Source organism: Prosopis cineraria, unplaced genomic scaffold, assembly GCF_029017545.1.
Source record: "Prosopis cineraria cultivar Desert tree isolate PC_DT_omini unplaced genomic scaffold, ASM2901754v1 PC1, whole genome shotgun sequence".
Taxonomy (NCBI): Eukaryota; Viridiplantae; Streptophyta; class Magnoliopsida; order Fabales; family Fabaceae; genus Prosopis; species Prosopis cineraria.
In genome coordinates, this window is record NW_026555332.1 from 28,753,081 (window position 1) to 28,766,897 (window position 13,817).

Here is a 13,817-nt window from a genome sequence, read left to right on the forward strand (position 1 = left end):
ACAAGATATTGGAGTTAATCAAAACTAGTTTTATTAGTTAGATTTTGAAACAAGCTTCGTGTGGGTGCTTGAATCACGCCAATCGGACGTCAAATATAAAAACAACATACTTGCAAAGTTCATATCAGAATCTAAAATTTGACAGTAGATTCTGATATGTGCACCGCAGCGCATGTGATAATGAAGCAAAATGCCACTTCACATGGCATAGAGAGTGACATTAAGGTTTCTGTGCCACATGACAATGAAAGATAACATGCCACTGCCCACAACACAGAGAGTGACGCTAAGGTTTTTGTGCCACATGCCATGGCGCATGTGGCAAGACCTACAGTGTGTGGCCCCTATTTTGACTCAATTAGGTTGAAATGCACATGGCTTCTTGTTCTTTGATGCACTTTTGCATATTGTTTCCATTGTATAGTATTTTTATAACTCATATAATTTATGAAATGGTTTTTGAAATGTTTTTATATTGGGATCCCAAAGTTTTCAAGTTAATTATTTTGATTAATAGTTTACGTGAAAGGTTGTATGATAATGTCGTCAAGGGCATTACAATAGAAGCCTTAGCTCAGTTGCCTAAGATCTCCCTCCGTGCTCCCCACTTTCAACAAGTCTTCATAGAAATTTTAAGCTGATTCATGCACCTTTTATTTTTAGAACTAGGCATAACACCGCAGCTTAATACACGATGAGCCCAGTCTCACTTGTATGAAGCTTTATTGTCCTAATCCAACCTAACTTCGACTTTAGCTCAATTTTGGAGCTATCTAATGATTCAAAACATCAATTAACAACCTAGAAACATGATTAAATTAATTACTCATTTTTTAACTAATTTTTCCTTTTAATTAGCAATAAATTCTAGATTAAAACTCTAGATATTACAATATCAATGTTCAAATACATATTAAGCCTCTTTCACTTTAATTCCCTTTTCCAAAAATTCTCTAATAATAATAAGTTGAACTAATCAAACTTCCCAACATCTACTAAAGAGAACAATTGTCTTCTAATAATTGTTGAATTAACAACAATATAGTCACCACACATATCTTGCCATCATATGTCAAAACTCACATTTAGACATTTTATCAAATACCTTGCAAGCATTAATCCTCAAGCTTCTTTCTATTCAATTTCATTTCTTCAATCTCTATTACAATTTATGTATATCTTCTATTCAGCACTTTGTTTCTATCCAACTCTTTTCAAGTATATGTGTAACCAAAGTTTTATATATATACACACAACCCTTAATCACAATGCAATTTTAGAGTTATATCACCCATTTTATTGAGCACCTTAGGTGCATTCCCAAAATCAGGTCTTAAAACAACATTATCATTTATAATTACTAACCATGCGAATCTCCATAATCCAATTTGTCTCATAATAGTTTCATAATCAAAATTATTCACAAAACTCAAGTTAGATCCATAAATAATTAACACACAAACCAAACATATCCTTAAAAAAGTTAATGAAATTTTAGAGAATTCATGACCAAACAAAACTCTTTCTAATAAATACTTTATCGAACATCTTGTAGACATAAATATTTAAATTTAATTCTAAGCCCTTCTCTTCAAATTATATTCTAACCATTTTCTAGAAATTTTGCAAGATCAATATTGAATGACTATACTTCTTGAAAAAACAATTAAACCTATTTTTATAATAATACCATGGCATTTAAAACACAAACAACTACTTAAAAGTTCCAAATCTTTAGTTTAATTTTCCCTCTTATTATCTCCTGCTTACATAATAGTCACAACCAAGGAGGAAATTTAAATCTCAAATCAACCAATACTCTAGCAAAACCTATCAAGGAGGAAGAAAGCTGGGTCTTGCCTTACCAAAGAGGAACGTCAAACTAGAGAAAAGAGTAAAACAACAATAGTGTCAAGGAAGAGTTGAGCAAATCAACGCCAATGAAGTACGGAAGGAGGAAGAAAAGAACGCTGATGAACCTATATGACTACATTTATGGATGAGAGAAAAGAGATCTTTGTGATGTTGAGCAGATGATGATGAAGAAAAGGACTAACAGCAATGTGATAGAACACATTTGTTACCCACTTTTATTTATCAATTAGGACCATTTTATTAATGATTTATCACCTTCAAGTGCACACATTGCATTACATTTGGAACTTTGCCTAAATTTCTAGGTTCAGTGTACTAGGGGCATTTTGGTCTAAAAAAAAAAATTTTGAGAAAATGAACAAGAAAAATTGAAAAAGTACATTTTATGTCTAGTTGATGAATGGTGAAATTATATTTTTAAAATTCATTTTACTTTGAGAGTAATTAAATAAAAAAGTCAACACTTTCTTAAGTGTCTTAGTTTGTCCTAGTTTTTGGTTTGCCTTTGTGTGGATATTTTTATATAATTTTGTGCAGCCTGAAACTTGGTTAATTTAATAAATTCTCCCTTCTAATTATGAATTTAATTCTGGACATGAATTAGATTTTATTATATCATATGCTATTTAATTGAATTATGTGATTTATGTGACATAGGTGGCATGTGACTTGTGCATCAATTGGGCAATTGAGGTCAACACTCCTTGAGGTCAATGGCTGATGGTTTGCACATGAATTATGATTATTTTGAGGGGTTAAATCAGCTAAAATGATGTGGATGACACATGGGAAATTAGGCACACATTGGAATCATCTACAAACCAATAGGAAGTTGCCACCTTGCAAGTGTGACAAGGCTCCCATTTACATTTTAATTTCTTTTTCCTTATTTTAATTAAGCTTCAGCTGATGGGAGACACCAAGGAGCACGCCATTTTAAGCCTCAAATGGGATCCAACACATATTTCATTCATCTTCCACATTCTCTCTCTCTTGTTCATAGTGTTCTTCATTTTCTCTCTTTTGTTCTTCATTTTCCAGCACCCTAACCTCCATTTTCAGCCACCAAAGCTCCACAAAACTCATACCATTCTTCTCATCTCTTCATTTTCGTTCCATCCCTTCCATTTTCACAAGGATTGAAGCTCATTTCCATCATTCAAGAGCTATGGAGTTTGGCCTTCACAAGCAATCACTAGGGTTCTTGAAGATGAAGATTGGCTAAGTTTCTTTGTGGAATCCTAGAGAGATGAAGATGGAGGATGAGTCTTGAGCTTCAAATTGGCTAAGTTCTTTTGTTTCCTATCCTCTTCTCTTTTTACTAGATGGTTAGATTTCTTAATCTAGGGTTTAATCATCTTAGCTTATAAATTCTAATTTGAATTTGATGTTGATGTAAAGAGAGAGGATTGTTTCATTTAATTTCTTCCTTCGACAGCTATGACTGAATTTTGCCACTCTTTGTTTGGCACATAATCTTGTGTTTTTCAATTATTGAATATCTTGTGTTAATATTGCATAATCTTATGGTGTTAATGCTTGTGTTGTTGAGTAGCTTGACATAATCTTGTGGTTGTTCAATTTATGTGTTTCACCATGGCTGTTGAGAGAGGATTTTGAGTGAATCACTTGGCTAATGTCTTCACCAATTGGTTAATTAAACTAGGGACTTTAATCTAAGACCTAAGGAGGTTAGCTAATTAGGTTAATTGGCTTAGGATAATTTTCTTAAGTCATGACAGCTTTAGTCAAGAGGAAAGGGAAGCTAAACTTAGCCTAATCATGAGAAGATAATGAGTCCAAAATCAACTAATCTCTAGGGTTCCATTATTGTGAAAAGGGAAGTTCATTTCACTCACTTTCACTAGCATTTTAATTACTTGCACATTAGGTAATTAGTTTAGATAATTAGCTAGGTAACTAAATTCCTACAAACTTTGATTGATTTATTTTACTAGATAACTTTCAATTAGACTTAAAACCATTCCTTGGGAGATGACCTAGGGTTGGTCCTATATTGCATTAGGGTTAGCTTTAGTGTAATTTTAAGGATAAGCGACTAATTTCCTATCAAAATTTTAGCGCCGTTGCCGGGGAATGGTTTAAGTTTAATTCTAAGGTTGTTTAGTACTTAATTTACATTTTTAGTGTTCCTAGAAAATTTTTTGAAAAATTATAAAAATTTATTTTTGTGTTTTGTTTAGTGTCTTTTGTGTGTTTTGAGTGTTTTTGTTCTGTTTTAGAAAAAAAAGAAAAAAAAATTAGTGCAATTTTCGTTGGTTTGGTGTAGAATTGATGATACTCTGTTTCTAGTGTCTCTGCTTGAAATTGAAAAATTAATTGGGAACGAATCTGAGGAAATTTAAACTTCAAATTTATTTCATTGAAAGATCTATATCTTAGCTTCATTTTAAAATTTTTTGGTCAATTTTGGACGTGGGATGTGTCTTGTGAAAATTTTACAATTTAACAAGGTCCAGAGAGCCTTTACAGAGGACTCCTAAAACCCTATTTCAACTTTGAGTTTTCATATCTCCCTCTCTGTGCGTTCAAATTGATTGATTCTAGTTTCATTTTTCTTATCACTGTCTTATCTTTGTTTCTTGTGTTTAGGATTTTCTTCAATTTTTCCATTTTCCTATTTGAAAGTTTGTTAGAAGCTCTGAAGGTCTTCTGGACGAAATCCTGTTTCTCCAGACCTGTGGACCAACTTGTGAAAAATTCTGGGAACGATTGGGAGGGATTTGTAATCTAAATGTTTTATATAATTTTTTTGAATATCTCTTGTGTCTCTCATAAAAGTTTCAGGTGAATTTCTAATATGGATTGGCTGCTAAAAAATCCACAAGTTCACTATCTCCAAAAAGCCTACTGTGCAAATTTCAGAATTGTCAAAGCTTCTTGATTGAGCATTTCTAACTCTCTTTCTACTTGTTTGGTGCAGTTTTTGATTTTTTTTTTCATTTTTATTGTTGTTAATTCTAATAGAAAAAAGAAAAAAAAAATTCTCTTGATTTTTGTTTGCTTGCATTTCCACTCATACACTTGCAAAGGACATATCATTTGAGCTTCCTTGGTCTTTCCATCATTTTGAGCTTGAATTTGAATCATTTCTTGTGGATATAAATTTCATTGCATTTTATGGCTTGGTTTCATGATCATAATTCATTCCATCATTCATTTGACATCTATTCCCATCTATTTCCAGCGCTTAACATTGACCATACATCCCATTTCCATAATCAATTTCAACAATATAACTTTGATTATCCACACCCATATCATGATCATTTCCATCCAAGTCACAATTATGAATTTTTAATCCCATGAGTTTTGAATCCAATCTAAGCACTCATGTTGAGCGTACACCATCCATTGACATTGAGCATCTAGAAAAATTATATGCACAAAGGGGTAAATTTTATTGTGTGCATTGTAAGGCTATCTCCAACTTCTATTATGATTGTCCTATTCTAAAAGGATATTGTGAACCACATGGAGTAGCCCAAGCCTCACAAGAGAGAAATTACATGTTTCAAGTTGAAGACACACAAAAAGTTGCTCATGAAGCTATTGAGACTATAAATACACCTCAAGCCACTCAATCTCCAAAAGAGAAGGAGTCAATCCAACCCTTACTTCAAGTGGTAATTTCTCCTATTCCTATTGAGGTTGATTCTTCTTCACATTTGACTTTATCTAATGATGAGCATAATGATTTAAATGATGATGATGTAGATGAAGAAATTATAGTTGAATCACCTTGGATGTTTGAGCATGAATCATATTGTGAAAAAGTATACCCTTGGGAGAAAAACACCTTGAGTTCATATGATAATTCTCTTGATTTAAATTCAAATATCATTGAAAGTGTTGACTCTTCACTTAGCTTGAATAAAGAAAATGAAATGGATGTTGATGGTGGCGATGATGTATCTTGTATGCTTGAAATTCCAATTCCTTCTTGTGATATTGTTAATAGTGCACATGAACTTGTTTCTTCTAACCATGATGTGCTTGAGAAAGGTTGTTTACCTTCTTTTGTAAGTGAACAAGGCAATGTAGCCAAACCGTCTCTTGATTTCAAGGAGGAACTTGCTCAACTTGAAGAGGCTGTGGCTCCTACTAAGGATTTGAACAAGGAATTGAAAATAACTCAAGATGACAAGGAGGTTGAAAATCAAGGAATTAATTTCACAATGCCAAATAGTAATGAGAATAATATTGATTTAATGCTTGATGATTTTGATGATGAGTTGGCTTTGTTTCATAGTACTTGTTCTAATTCCCTATTCACTTGTGATTGTTCACATGATTCTCCATGCCCTATTTGTTTAGAAATTAATTCATTGGTGCTTGAAAATAGTAGCAATCATTTACTTGATAAAATAATTGATGATGCATGTTTGAGTGAAATTAATCATGAGTGCACTTCTTTGGAACCCAATATGCTTGAGGAAGGGTTTTTTGTTGATTTTATAGGTCTAAATGATGATATGGCCAAGAAGCCCCATGTACTTAGAGGATTTATCATTGCAATAGAAGAGACCTTCGCTAATCATGAAGATGATCAACCACGTGAAGTTATGAAAGATTCTACACCATATATCTTGGAGCCATTACAAATTGATCTTGAGCCTCCACCTAAGATGCTTGGAATGAAGATGATAATGAGTAACTTCATGCTACTCCTCAAAGATGAAAATTTCAACTTCAAGAGCTTGTGGAGATTTAAACTAGGTTGTATCTTCTTCACCCTTGCTTTTTACTTTACTTTGCTTTATGCTTTGATTTGTTGATTGAGTAAATTGCAAGTGTGGGGGAGATGAACCTTAGTAGGAAAATTAGAGTTTATTTGCTTTATTTGACTTCTTTGTTTTGTGTTTTAGTTTGAAAAAAAAAAATTTCTAAACCACACTTTTGTTATGCATTCATTATTGATCTCACCTTATTTTATCACTAGTCTATACATACATTGAGGACAATGCATGATTTAAGTGTGAGGGAGAGAAATAAATATTTTGTTTTGTTTGTTTGGTTTTGCAAAAAAAAAAAAAAAATAAAAAAATTGCTTTGTTTTGTTTTGTTTGAGGTTACTTAATTACCTAGCTCTTAAATGGATATTTTGATTCTTGAGATGTGGTAATTTTTAGGATTGAATAGGTGTGAAGTGAATATTCTTTTACCTTGAATTAATGGATTAGAGTGGCATATTATCCTTTCATGGAAGAAGCTAAACACTCATGTGTGATTAATTCTTAGTGATGTGACCCTCTAGAATTTGTTTCACTTCTTAATTAAGACCACATATCTCGCACTTTTTGATAGGAGATGAGAGATGGCATTCATAAAAAATAGCCAAAAGCCAAATAGCCAACCTATTATCATTTATTATCCTTTGTTAGCCACTTTGAGCCTTTGGTTTGATTCTTAAAATATATATATATATATATATATATTCACCCTATTTTTCCCCCAAGGAATGCATGTTACACTTTTATATGTCTTTTTAATATTCATTGCATGTCCTAGATCAAATGAATGGATGCCTATTATTATTTTTCTATCCATTACTCTTTATCCTTTATTGCTACACCATTACATCCATTACTTCCATTGTTTTCAAAGAGTTAGGGGCAACAAAAAAAAACAAAGATAGATTTGAAAAAAAAAATATAGTCAAAAAGAAAAGAAATAAAGTTGCTAGAAAAAGAAACAAAAAGAAGAAGAGATAAAAAAAAAGAAAGAAAGAAAAAAAAAGTTGCCTAGCTCATCCATTCCATATTATTTCTTATCATTTCTTTCCATCCTCATTGTGTTAAGGTGTTCACTCAATTGAATTAGGTTATGCTTTGCATATTAAGGGGATATATCTTGATTTAGCATTATTTTGATGCTAACCCTATTTTTTTTATATACATGCATTTCTTAGACATCCTTTCATTACTTATATCACAACCTAATAAAGTCCACTTGATTCTTGATTGCAAGTGCTATTTAGTGATGGAGATATAGAAGGGTTACAAATTTATAGTAGGGTTTATCCTAAGAAATTTTGAGTGAAATTTAATACCTTATACACTTTGAGTGATGAGAGCAAATACTTAACCTAAAGAGGCTTACTCTTTGACATTGATTCTTGGTAAGGGTTTATTTGTGATGTGCATAATTCTTTTCTAATTATTGCCACATTGATTGATAATTTGTAGAAGTTCATGAGCTAGTATTTTAGTGACTTGAAATAATGTTTTTCTCTTATTTCTTTGTCTTATAGTTTCTTTTGGGACCTTTTTCACTTGATTTTGCCCGGAGTGCAAAAGCTAAGTGTGGGAAAATTGCTAGAACACATTTATTACCCACTTTTATTTGTCAATTAGGACCATTTTATTAATGATTTATCACCTTCAAGTGCACACATTGCATTAGATTTGAAACTTTGCCTAAGTTTTTAGGTTTAGTGCACTAGGGGCATTTTGGTCCAAAAAATGAACTTTTGAGAAAATGTACAAGAAAAATTGACAAAGTGCATTTTATGTCCAGTTGATGAATTGTGAAATTATATTTTTAAAATTTATTTTAGTTTGAGAGTAATTAAATAAAAAAGTTAACACTTTCTTAAGTGTCTTAGTTTGTCCTAGTTTTTGGTTTGCCTTTGTGTGAAAATTTTATATAATTTTGTGTAGCCTGAAACTTGGTTAATTTAATAAATTCTTCCTTCTAATTATGAATTTAATTTTGGACATGAATTAGATTTTATTATATCATATGTTATTTAATTGAATTATGTGATTTATGTGACATAGGTGGCATGTGACTTGTGCATCAATTAGGCAATTGAGGTCAACACTCCTTGAGGTCAATGGCTGATGGTTTGCACGTGAATTATGATTATTTTGAGGGTTAAATCAGCTAAAATGATGTGGATGACATATGGGAAATTAGGCACACATTGGAATCATCTACAAACCAATAGGAAGTTGCCACCTTGCAAGTGTGACAAGGCTCCCATTTACATTTTAATTTCTTTTTTCTTATTTTAATTAAGCTTCAGCTGATGGGAGACACCAAGGAGCACGCCATTTTAAGCCTCAAATGGGATCCAACACATATCTCATTCATCTTCCACATTCTCTCTCTCTTGTTCATAGTGTTCTTCATTTTCTCTCTTTTGTTCTTCATTTTCCAGCACCCTAACCTCCATTTTCAGCCACCAAAGCTCCACAAAACTCATACCATTCTTCTCATCTCTTCATTTTCGTTCCATCCCTTCCATTTTCACAAGGATTGAAGCTCATTTCCATCATTCAAGAGCTATGGAGTTTGGCCTTCACAAGCAATCACTAGGGTTCTTGAAGATGAAGATTGGCTAAGTTTCTTTGTGGAATCCTAGAGAGATGAAGATGGAGGATGAGTCTTGAGCTTCAAATTGGCTAAGTTCTTTTGTTTCCTATCCTCTTCTCTTTTTACTAGATGGTTAGATTTCTTAATCTAGGGTTTAATCATCTTAGCTTATAAATTCTAATTTGAATTTGATGTTGATGTAAAGAGAGAGGATTGTTTCATTTAATTTCTTCCTTCGACAACCATGACTGAATTTTGCCACTCTTTGTTTGGCACATAATCTTGTGTTTTTCAATTAGTGAATATCTTGTGTTAATATTGCATAATATTGTGGTGTTAATGCTTGTGTTGTTGAGTAGCTTGACATAATCTTGTGATTGCTCAATTTATGTGTTTCACCATGGCTGTTGAGAGAGGATTTTGAGTGAATCACTTGGCTAATGTCTTCACCAATTGGTTAATTGAACTAGGGACTTTAATCTAAGACCTAGGGAGGTTAGCTAATTAGGTTAATTGGCTTAGGATAATTTTTTTAAGTCATGACAGCTTTAGTCAAGAGGAAAGAGAAGCTAAACTTAGCCTAATCATGAGAAGATAATGAGTCCAAAATTAACTAATCTCTAGGGTTCCATTATTGTGAAAAGGGAAGTTCATTTCACTCACTTTCACTAGCATTTTAATTACTTGCACATTAGGTAATTAGTTTAGATAATTAGCTAGGTAACTAAATTCCTACAAACTTTGGTTGATTTATTTCACTAGATAACTTTCAATTAGACTTAAAACCATTCCTTGGGAGATGACCTAGGGTTGGTCCTATATTGCATTAGGGTTAGCTTTAGTATAATTTTGAGGATAAGCGACTAATTTACTATCACAATGCCCAATAGCAGCATACAAATAGAAGCAAAAGGGAAGCATAATAGTAGCAATAACTCAATAATGAAAGAAGGTAGAGGGAAGACATAGATCAAAGGAAGGAGAAGATAGAGGATGGCATAGGAATTTGGGTTCCAAGCTTCTCTGGTCTTTAGTTAGTTCGATGGAAAAAATTGGGGAAAGATGAAATAAAATCTATTGTTATATTTTTTTTGGTAAACAAAAGGCGTATTGGTAATTTCATGAAGACGGAAATAAAATTCCTCTCTTGTGTCACCAAGGTTCAAACCAAGGACCTTGTGGATAAGTTGTTAGCTTAATTTCCACTAGACCAACATTCTCTCTTGTTATATCTTTTCAAAACAATTAACACAATATACTTAAATCATCTCACGATAAATTTAAATTTAACTTAAGTTTTTTTATTACAAATCATATATATATATATATATATATTCTTCAATTGATTGTTTCTCTAAATTAGTTTCTATATCTCCTATTTCTATTCAGTTACCAGATGATTTTGTTATTCAAGCTCATCATTCTGAAACCATTTATCTTTCGTTTGATTTTTATCTAACTAATGTTTCATTTATTCCTTGTATTGACTATCATTTAATTTTTGTATCTAAACTCAGTCTTCACCTTCGTTGTTTCTTAATCTTCAATACTACCCATTGTTTCATTCAAGCCATGGACTCTTGGAAGATAATTGGTATAGTTGAGGTTTAGAATGGTCTCTATATTCTCTAAGATCATGCAAGTAGGTTCTCATCTTCTTCAATTTCTCTTATTACTTTATATTCTAAGTCTATACCTTCTTTTGATTTGTGGCATCTTATGTTAGGACATGCCTCCTTTGCTACTATTAGTATTCTAGGTTAAAAATAATTTTCAATCACTTGTAATCCTACCTTAAATAGAAGTTGTGATGCTTGTCATTTTTCCAAACAAAGAAAATTATCATTTCCTATTGACATTTCTCACACTACACATCCTCTTGAACTTTTACATGTTGATATTTAGGGTCTATTTAATATCACTTCTGTTCATGGCCATTTTGACTGTTGTCGATGATTACCCTCACTTTACTTGGGTCATTTTAATGAAATTAAAATATGCAACTAGAACTCATTTTGAGCGCCTCATTCTATTTCTAGAAAATTAATTTTCCTTTTATGTAAAAATTATTCACTTAGACAATGGTCCTGAATTCCTTATGTATTCTAACTTTGATTCAAAAGGGATTCCTCATCAAGCAACTTGTGCTAAAACGCTTGAACAAAACAGTGTTGTGGAACATAAACACCAGCATATTCTTAATGTTACTCAAGCTTTATTGTTTCAAAGTCATTTACCTTTAGCTTATTAGTCTTATGCTATTTTACATGTTGTTCACGTCATTAATCATCTTCCCATCCCTATTTTGCAAAATCAGACACCTTATGAACTTCTTTATAATGGGTTCCTAAATTTTTCTCATTTTTGTGTCTTCAGTTTTCTTTGTTTTGCTTCCACTTCTATTTCTTATCGCACTAAGTTTGATCATTGAGCTAGGAAATGCATTTTTCTTGGTTTTCACCTTGGCACCAAAAGTTTTATATGTCTTGATTTGCATTCTCACAATATTTTCATCAATCAACATGTCATTTTTTATGAGATTGAATTTTCTTTTCTCCATCTTCTACTTCTTCTATTGATTTTCCTTTGTCACAATCTACACCTCTCCTTGATTATCCTAATCCTTTTATGATTCAATCCTCCTTTATTTTTATTACTATAAATTCTTCAACTCCTATTTCTTTTACCTCTTTAGATCATTTTTCTGCTAATGTCCCTTCTTCATTGCCTTTAAGTCAATCTTTTTGGTCCCATTTCCCTCCTTACTACTTACATGATTATCGTTGTTCACTCCTTGACTCAATGTAACATCCTAAAAATTTTAAGACTCAAATTTATTTTAAAAAAATAAAATATCTATAAATAAATTAAAATTAAGAATAATTTGATAGAGGTCTAGAGTTTGAATTTTACTCAGCAAAAGTTTAGTTTTATTTTATTTTAACTATGAAAAAATTACTAAAGTTGACCTGGGCTTTTGTGCTATAATAAAAAATGTTGGGTTTCTTTTCATTTTCCCTAAAATGTTTTAAGAGGAAAATAGCACACAGAAATGAAAATGAAACAAGAAAAACAAAAGGAAAGAAACGAACAAGAGAACAAGACGGAAGAGAGGAGGAAGAAAGGGAGTTAGACTTAGATTTAGGAGGCTTTGTAACCATTGCGAGCTCGGCTACAGAATATGTAAACTCCCTATTTCAATCCTCTTCCTTCCTTCTTGGTTTTCTTTAATTTTTAGAAGAGAAATTTCTGAAATTTGATCTCAAAGGCTTTATTCTTGTAAGCTTTAGTTTTCTTGGGTCCTTGGGAGGTTGTTTTGAGTTTCTGTATGATGTCCTAATGTTTTGAGTATGCACTTGGATGAAAAAAGAAGTTTTAGGTCAAAAGTCAAACCCCAAGAGGTTGGGTTTTACTCCTCAATGGTTTAAGCCTATTGATTTAGTTATAATTTTACTATTTAAGCCCAATAAAATTTAAATTAAGATTTTCTTTTCATTATAAGGGTTAATGGTGAAAGTTGGTGACACTAAGTGAAGGTTTTTAATTGATTGAAAATTATATGAATTGGAAATTGGCCTAGTGGTGGCTAATAAATGGTTTTGGTGGTTAAATGGTATTATGTGAATGATTGGTTTAATATATGGACCATTAGGATGGATTATGACTTATTGACCTAAGTTGTGTGGTATGAGTTATAGTCTTCATTAATGCTATTTGCCATGAAAAGTGATATGGATCACTTATATGTTGTAGAGAATTGTTGGTGGAACTTATTGAGAAGTTAAAAAACAAGCCAAGTCCTATTTTATACAAGGGGAATCTTTTTGGTACCAAAGGGTTGAGGTAACAGGGGAATTTATATTTCTTATTACTTTGTTGAGCTATTTTTGAGTAAATATTATTAGCTATCATGCATTATTAATATTGGAAGTTGTTGAAGGCTTAAGAGGGGTAGAGGAAGGCCTAAGAGAACACTCTTGGAAGTTATTGAACTCGATCTCTTAATTAATAATATTCCTAAAAGCTTAATAAATGATAGAGCACAATGGTATCTTGCAATCCATATAATTGACCCCACCTAGTGGGATAAAGGCTTGTTGTTGTTGTTGTATCATACATTACATGTTTTAAATGATTAAATGCAATTAATTGTGTTTTATAAAGGCTTATGGGGAATTACTTGGATAATAGTGCATATATGTTTTCTATTCATTTGACAATATTGTTTTTATAAAAACGAGGTTGTTTGCATGCATTGAAATTATAGAGAATGGAAGTTGTACTTAAGGAATTGTAATTGGGTTAGGTACCTTAGAGAGGCTAAGGAACTGCTTAAGGGAGGAGTGATAGTTGTTATACTACCTTAGAGTGTTGATGTGGTCAATACTCGGGAAAGGTAGATAAGAGTGAAAGGCATGATCTTAGTGAGAGTTCACCAATGGGGAGATGTGAACTTGTGATATTCTATAACACATTACCAGTACTCAATGTTGCCTTTCGTATTGTGGCTTCAGTGCATTAAAGTGATTAGTGGATTGAGTGTTCGACACCTCTCAATGGGGGAAGGAATCCGACATATGAAGTGTAAGGTTGAGTGCCTA